The sequence below is a fragment of the Chlorocebus sabaeus genome, chromosome 17 (assembly GCF_047675955.1).
Source record: "Chlorocebus sabaeus isolate Y175 chromosome 17, mChlSab1.0.hap1, whole genome shotgun sequence".
Lineage (NCBI taxonomy): Eukaryota > Metazoa > Chordata > Mammalia > Primates > Cercopithecidae > Chlorocebus > Chlorocebus sabaeus.
In genome coordinates, this window is record NC_132920.1 from 60,782,567 (window position 1) to 60,792,080 (window position 9,514).

A 9,514-nucleotide genomic window follows, 5' to 3' on the forward strand; every position below is an offset into this window, starting at 1 on the left:
TGGAGCTAAAATGTATTTTCTCTGAGTACGTGTTAATATAATACTATTGAAATGCAAAGATCTGGTTGTCTGAATACAATACTAAAGTATTCCTGGAACCCCACCTCAAAACTGGTCAATATTTATTAAAACATATCTTTATACTGAAGAGCAAAGAGAAACAAGTATCAACAGATGGACTTCTCATTGTTTCCAAGTGTGTGCATGTGTGCGCCTTCTCTGGATATACCCTTCCTCCTTAAGAAGAAATGTTATACTTATTCCTCAGAGGCTTATTCTAAGGGAATGATGAAAGCAAATGGGAATATTTATGTGTGGTTTGAGTTGTTAATTTTGTTAAATGTTTACATCCCTGCCTATGGGTTCCAGAAGAAAACAGAACGAGCATGTTTAAAGAAATGAATACATTAGAATCAATGAATTTAGATGACTTAATCCTATTAAAAATTCAGGATATAGGATAAATTGTAAGCAGAACATGGATGATTTAATTTTTGTTGTCTTCAATGGGAGAATATTTCATTCCCTGATCTTGCTATCTTGGAAGGGTACTAAATGCAATGTAGAGCTTTTGGGAAGCAGCTGCGAACCTGGATATCCCACTCACTTGCCAATATTTTATGACCAAGCAGATGTGTACGCAAATCACACCTGTTCTAGTTCCAGAAGCTCTGCTTCAGTCAATCACTTTAAAATAACTTCTGTCTCTAAGATATAAAATGTACTAAAGAATCTTGAAGGCTGGACAATGAAGGTGTCAGCAGCTCCCCGACCAAGGGCACGGCTGAAACATATGGTCACATTTTCCATGCTTTCATGGGACTCCAGGGAGCACTCAATGACAAATCAATGAAAACTTCTCATGGACAGAAAAGTGAGAAGCCCAGAGAATGTGTTGGGCGGACAATAAGGCACATCTTGCTCTGTAGATGCCTTTCTTTTGCTGCTCTGTTCAGGAAAATCTTGAAGTAGTAATGGCCTTTTGCGATATAGTAACAGCAGGTAAATCTTATTTCAAAATTGTTCTCTAAGAAGGTGCAAGGTGAAATATTTGGCATTAACTGCTTTGATTGCTTCTAAAATATTTTTGTGTTTGTCTGGCACAAAACAGGTATCATAACCTAGAAGAACAGACTGATACTTTTTCTGTAATGATTTACTAATAAAGTGAGAATTGCCTGGTTCTGTAACCCACATCCCTAAGCACCATTGTTTGAGTTGGATCCTGAGTATTTAAACAATTCTGAAGGATTTTTTTCCAGAACAATAAACGGGTTTTGAATTTATAATGGGCATTGTGTAATCTGGGTTCTGACAGATCCTTGTACTTTTCTTCTCTGCACATGGCCACATGTTATTTCTGCTTTGTAAAAGCAGGCTCTTTTGTATAAGGTCAGAATTTACTGTGTTCTGTTTGAACACAACACAATGACTTTTCATTGCATTCCTTGCAGACACTCAACAGTTAATTGTTGATGACAGCCACTGTCTCTATTGTGTCTGGCTTTTTAATCCACAGTAGCCACATTCACGGCAGTGTCCGTAGTTACCCAGCTGATGCTCTCTTACCGGTAGCCACTGTTCTTTGTCATAGTTTCACATCCTTTTTATTGTCAATTGTCCTTTCCTATATCACCATTGTAAACTTCTGGATATAAAGAGAGCAAGTTTAGATCTTTTTTAAAAATAATTTTTAAAATTTTATTGTTTACTGTTTATTTACCTATGACATGCATAAAGAAAAATGAATGTATTATAAGTGTGAATACTTCATGTAAAAATTAAAATGAACACACCCAGGTAACCAGGACCTAGATAGAAAAATGCAGTATTACCAGCACCACCTTCAGATTCTATCCCCAACTACCATAGATAACCACAGGTTTGGTTTCTAAGAGCTTAGCTTAGCTTTACATGTTTCTGAACTTTATTTAAATGTTTGCATGTACAAACATTTTTCTTGCATGTAGTTTAGTGTGTTTATTTTCATTGCTGTATAATATCCCTTTATGTAAATTGCCACATTTTTTTTTCATCCATTCTAGGATTGGGCATTTACACAGTCTGTAATGTTTAGCTAGTATGAAGAGAGTTGTTTCATTCTAGTAAATGCCACTTGATGAACATATGTATGCATACCTCTATGAGTGGAGTTGCTAGATTATGTATATGCTTGATTGTAAAATTTTTTAAAAGTAATCAAATTAGGCTTTCAGAAAGACTTTCTCACAGCAGTGAAAATAATGGATGAAAGAATGGTAAGAATAATTTAGATGAGGAATGATAAGAATTTGAGCTGATGAGTGCCAGTGAGATAGAAATAAAAAGATGATTATGAGAACTATTTGCATGGGAAAATAACTGAACTCGATGGCCTAATTAAACACGGGGTGAGGTCAGTATGACTTCCAGATGGTGTCATTATGGAGACATAGAATCTCCTTAAATTAACATTAATATGCATCCAGGAAGTTGTTCGTGTTTATTTTGGAGATGAAGAAATAGGACTGATACAGATAATACCGAATAAGTGGCTTTATTTCCTCCAAGATGTAATACTAATTCTTTAAATAGCCAAAATAGTGCCTGGACTCATTTACCAAATGCCATGCATCCTAATAATTGTACTCACTGACACCTACAGAGCGCTTAAAGAGAAGACCTTGTTTAAATCTACCTCTGTCATTTAGAAGTTACATGGATTTCAGCTAGTTAACATTTAAAAGGCATTTTTTTTTTACATGTAACACAAGGTTAATAATATACATCTTGCATAATTCAATGAGATCAAGTATATAAAGTTTCTTTTAATGCCTGGCACAAAGTAATTTTAAATGATAGCCATTATTATTGTTACATTTAGTCATTACATCTTAATGCTTTTTAAAAAAAACTATTCATATTCTCAAATAAAGAGATGGGACCACCTTTCTCTTCTCCACATCGTCTCAACAGATTTACCCTAAAATCTGAGCATTTAGACATTAAGTAAAAACTGACATTGTATTTAGCAGCTTTAAACCAGGCTTGACCATTCCGCCCACCTCCAGGTAGTTTGTAATTGAAAATAAGGATGTAAGCATGCTTAGATCTTAATACAAATATATTCCAATTTTATCCAGCAAGCTTATCCTGATCTTTCATTATTAAGTATGCTACAATTGCTTCCTAGGATCTCAAAGTTTGCACCCAAGACGAATCGTCATCTATAAGATTCCACTACATCTTCTTGACTTTTAAGGTATGAAACTCCACTTGTTTTGGAAACAAATTGTACAGAGTACAGTCTGGAAAAACTACAACTTCAGTTTTACAGCATGGGGATTATTACTATTCACCATGTGTACCGACATCTGCACAGAAAGCAAAAATACTCAACACAGCATCAGCTTCCAAATCCTGAGAAACATTTTTGAGACTCCATAAAAGCAATGATATTCTTTCTCTCCAGCTATATCTGCTTTTCGTGCTGCCATTTTCAGGAGCAACAAGCAAGACCAGGGGTCTCTTTGTCGTTGCTCTCTCATGTTCAGATCTGCTAACTGCAGTGCAAGGTGGTAAGGAATTTTGAGGATGAAAATTTTGAATATAATGTTGATTTCATCATTGAAACTGTCAGGGTAACAGAGGAATACTTTCATAAAGCCTTTTAAATCTTCAGCTATTTGTTTTTAGGCAAAGTATCCCCTCATTCCTGTCAGTTTCTCTGTCCCCTCACTCCCTTCGCATACAAATCCCATATAACTGTGTATTTATGTAGCGATTCAATGAAATAAAAATATTGTAGCAGTTTTGGCTAATATTATTATGAAGTAATGTTCATTATCTGTACAAGTTGACAGTGATATATGCCATTCAAAATTCACTGACTTTTCTGATATCTGCAAAGGACTCGGGATTGGATCTGGACTAGAACATATTAGTCATGTGACTAGATTCTCCAGTTACCAGGCTATAGAAAATTGTATCACATGACTATGCTTTGTTCTCTGAAAAACAGATGGAAGGTACACTGTTTTTTAAATATTAGATTGATTTTGGTGGTTTATTTTCATGTGACTTGCAGTAACTGAAGGAAAATGAACATGTTTTAAGATGAGCAGACCTGTACAAATGACATTCCTGTTGATTACAGGGAGGGTAGCTACTGCATATGTCTCATTAGATTGATTTGAAGACTCTGTAGGCATGTTTTGTTTGCTAAAACACTAGGAAAGATGAACATATACATAACAACAGCATAAAAGCGGTAAAGGCAGAACATTCTGAGGTTGCCTCCAAATGCTTGTCTCATGAGTCTAAACTTAATATCACCCTTAAGCATTACAAGGAATAACTTCGGGGATAATGCTACTCCAAACTGCAGTAGCATACCTTGGCAAAATCATCCCCTTACCACCACCCCAGCCGTGATATCCTTCAAACATTTTACAGTTCTTTACATTGAGACATGAAAATAACTAAGATGAATAGAATCTCAGAAATTCTGTTTACTATAGATGTTCAGAGTAGATAAATATAGAGTTATATGGATTTATTGGCGGTGGAGGGGAACCTATGAGCCAGACACTGGTAAAGGGTACTGGGGAGTGTAGTGGCATCCAAGTCCATTAGTTTGTAGCCACCACTAGGGTGCATTTATTGAGAATGCTGTCATTTTTCCCCATCATGGGCCTCTGGTCGTGTTGCCATCTTGATCACAGCCATCAGGATGTGGTGTGTCCATTCATTCGGAAGTCAGCCGGAGCAAGCTCTATCAGTTAAATATTGAAAATTTGTCCTATAACTAAAGCTATATTCTGTTGTGTTGTTTATCTGTCTATAGCAAATTCATGATTTCCCTATAAATTCACATTTCTACAGAAAATCGAGAAAAAGGCAGAGAAACTTGTTAAAAGGAAAACTTTACATATATTAAATTCAACAGAGTTTAATTGAACAAAGAATGATCAGTGAATCAGGCAACCCCCACCAACCAGAAGAGGCTCAGAATGACTCTGGCATTGTCTCGTGGTCTAAGAGAATTTATGAACAGAAAAAGGAAAATGACAAAAGTGAAGTATAGAAACTGCTGGATTGGTTACAGCTTGGCATTTGTCATATTTGAACATGGTTTGAACAGTTGGTTGCCTTTGGTTGTAGGAAACTTGGTGATTGGCACAAGAGTAGGTTACAGTCTGTTTACACATCCAATTAGGTTACAGTTCACTATATATGGAAAAACTTTAGGCCAAACATAAAATATGTATGGAGTAGCTTTAGGCTAAACTTAACAGGCTGAATGTTGTGAGTTTATTTTAGCATTGGTTTTCATGAGGACCCTGATTTCAGTGTCAGTGTCTTTGTTTTGATTTGTTGTGCTATTTTTTGACTTTCTGAAAGCATCACTCTGTTATCCTGACAGTTTCAACGATGAAATCAACATTATATTCAAAATTTTCATCCTCAAAATTCCTTCCCAGCTTGCACCACAGTTAACAGATCTGAACATGAGAGAGCAAGGTCAAGGAGATCTCTGGTCTTGCTTGTTGCTCCTGGAAATGACAGCACCAAAAACAGATCTAGCTGGATTGCAAGAACATTGTTTCTATGGCGTCTCACAAAATGTTTCAGGATTGGAAGCTGCTGCAGAGCTGGGTCTTTCTGTTTTCTGTGCAGATATAGGTACACATGGTGAAACAAAACAAACCGAATTTGTTTTCAGTTTTAGGCCTTTGTTTTATAAGCATTTTTACATTAAAACGTAGAAAAAGGGAATACATAAAATTTTTCTTGTGAGAGAGTGGTAATATGAATTCATAAAAATTTGACAAAATACAATGGATCTGTGAGATTCAGTCCCTTTTAATGACATGGATGATGATGTGTTATTTGAATTGCTCTTTCCAAATGTACATTTTATTTTCTTATTAAGGGTCTGTCTTTATCAGAGGGTCTGTCTTTATCAGAAAGTCCAGATACATTTTTAGTGTAATACATGTGACATGTATTTGTATGTAAATTTCCCCAGGCATTTTTTGGTCATAGAATATTATCATTTGGTATTTCCACAACTCCTGGAAATATTTTAAGCAGGATAGATGTTTTTACCTCAATCATATTAGGCATTTATTTAACATGAACCGTGCCAGATGGTGTTTTGTATATGAAACTGAGAATGTGCATGATATACAAAATTTGAAAGGTACAAAGAGGATTCAGTGAAAAGTAAGCCTTTATTCAGGGCCCCCAGCTACCCAGTCAGTGCATCTCCATCACCATTTTGTCATTTTATTCTCTATGTTTATACATAAATATACATAATACATATATCGTATGATATATGATATCCCTATATGTACATGTGATGTATATAATATATAATTTATTTAATCAAGTATCTATTGATAATTTTGGATTGTTTTCAATCTTTTACCAACAATGCTGTGATGATGGTGTGTTTAGAATACCTCTTCTATATATAGGTATCTATGGAGCTTCTTTCCTTATTTCCTTCAGGTTTCAGTTTAAATGTCACCTCCTTGCTAACTTACGTAAAGCAGAATCCCTTCCTCATTACTCCCTACTCCTCTTGTTCTATTTTTCTTCATAGCACTTGCCATTAGTTGACATATTATGTATTTATTTGTTTAAAGGCTCTTTCCCCAACAAACGTAAGCTTCATGAGTCTCTCTACTGTGCTTGCTGCTCTATCTCCAGTGTCTAAAACAAGAGCTGGTGTGCCGTTGGTGTTCACTAAGTATTTATTAAATGAATAGCTCATTTTACACATTTGTGAGTAGATTTGTAGGAAAAATTACTAGAAGTGGAATTGCTCTGTTAAAGGGTGTGGGCATTTTTAATTTAGACACATGTTGCCAAATAGCTTTCCCTGGAAGTTGTAGAAATTTATATTTTTGTCAGCAGTATACCTACACCTTCACCAGCATCAAACTTGTTATCAGTTGATATAACCAACGGTATCTCTTTTTAGGTATAATTTGTATTTCTCTATTATGAGTGATGTACATACACTACCAAAACTCTTTAACTGTTTATGATGACTAAACGTGTATGAAATATTTTCATTCGATCTTTTTCAAAGACCAAAAGATCTTCCTGACACTCATGCTCTTATACCAGAAGTTGCCTAATATCTGCCCTCCTTGACTCTGTAGGAGTCATAATTTATCTGTGTTGAACACTGACTGATAAAATCAGGGATTTTTGTAGTTGCTTTTGACTTCTAGATTTCTTATGCAATGAAATCTATCTAATCTTCCTTTTATCTTATGAATTTAATATTCTCCTACTCCCAGGTTATATTTGGGACTTCAGTCTATGCCACCTGGAATATTAACACCAAGTAGTATATCTTACCATAATGAAGTTAAAATTACCAGGGCTTTGATATAATGGGGTCTAATTTAAAAAGTGATATTGGCTAGGCATGGTGGCTCATGCATATAATCTCAGCATTTTGGGAGACTGAGGTGGACGCATCACTTAAGGTCAGAAGTTCGAGACCAGCCTGGCCAACATGGTGACACCCTCTCTAAAATTATAAAAATTAGCTGGACGTGGTGGCACATGCCTGTAGTCCCAGCTGCTCAGGAGACTGAGGCAGGAGAAGCTCTTGAACCCAGGAGGTGGAGGTTACAGTGAGCTGAGATTGCACCACGGCTCTCCAGCCTGGGTGACAGAGTGAGTCTCTGCCATAAGAAAAAAAAGAAGTAATCTCAATCCATTGTGATGTTTCCTAGTTAATCATATTTCAGGAATTCTTTTAACTCCCCCTTTAAAAATGTTTACATATACTAAACTCATGTGTTTGAACTATCATGGTTTTGCTGGAAAGTAAAATAGACATTTCCTGTTAGAATTAATTATTTGAATTGTTAGATGAAATATAAATGCACAAAATTCAGAATCCTCATAGCAAGAATAAAATAATGTCACAAAGATGATCTTCAACACTAGAACCTCTTGCCACTGCAACTCTAATCATACCAATACTTTTATATATCCTCCCCCGCCACTGACAAAAAGACGTGGATCATTTACCTTTTAGATACTGTACCAAAACTTTAATACATGGAACTATGATAAGAACACTGAGGCAAAGACATCAATTTTCAGGACTCCTGAAAACTTGTGTTGTCTGATTTCTAACAAGAAATAAAAAGCATTATAGCATAGGATTTTCTATTTTTGAGTGTTTGTCTAGGATCCTCTGAATTTTAATGTGGCTTATACTTATAATTTGTTATATGATGTTTGTTAAATAATACCTTCATTCCTTTTTTAAATTAGGTGAGGCATTATGAAGAGCCATTGTTTAACAAATATAAGTCATACTAATAAGATCTAATTTTTAAATGAGGTTAGTAATATATTGATTAATACATAACTGAAAATTCAGAGAAATATTTTTTTCTAAGGTTTCTTGCTGAAGTTTTAAAATCTGTAAATGTTATATTTGGAAATTTTATGAGCTAGAAACAGATCAGGTATAGATTTTCACTGGTCAAGGAAAGACAAGGTAACAAAGGATTGTTAGAAGAAATATTTTGCACTAATAATATTCATGTTGCATATAACCTTGATGAGAAAATTTTTATAAGCAGCAACCATAATGTTAGGGCTCAGTGATTATGAAAAACTACAGTGGCTAACAGAAAATAACCTTGACACTATAATATAAAATCCCTGAAGTGTTATGGATGACTATGTTGTATAAATGTAACTTAGAAATATCTTCATGCTGAGATTTAATACTTGGGGGTCAGTGCAGTGGTAAAGTTGGAAAAAAATAAACATATCAACTAAACAAACTTCATTATTATATCCACCAGGGAGTCTCAGTATGAAACCTTTTCACGTCAAGAATAATTTTAACACAAGTCAAAAACCCTAAAGCATGCAGATCAACTAAGCAACGACAAAATTCTTAAAAAGAAACACAAACTCCTGAGTTCTTGCATATAAAGTTTTATATATAACATATTTAAACATATATTATTTAAATATAGATGTCTCAAGTATACCTATATATATATATAATCCTTTACTTGTTTTCCAAAAGAGTTGAGTTAATCAAAAAGATTAAAATGTTATTTTAGAATCATCATCACATCAGATACACATAAAATTAAAGTATTAAAATAAGTTAAATAAAAAACTAATTATTTTATTTATGTTTATATTAAGCAATAGCTTTTTTGAGGTACAACTGAACATAATAAGCTGCACATATTTATAGTAAACATTTTGGTACATTTTCCCATACATGTACACTCATGGAAGTATCAGCACAATCAAAATAGTGAACATTTTCATTATTTTCCAAAGCTTTTTGTACCCTTTGAAATCCCTTCTCCTGCCCCATCCTATTTCATTCTCTAGACAACTGCTATCCTGCTGTTACTGTAGTTAAGTTGGCATTTTCTAGAGCCTATATAAATGGAATCATACAGTATGTAACCTTTTTGCCTTCTTTCACTTAGCAAAATTATTTTGAAAATCATCCATGTTG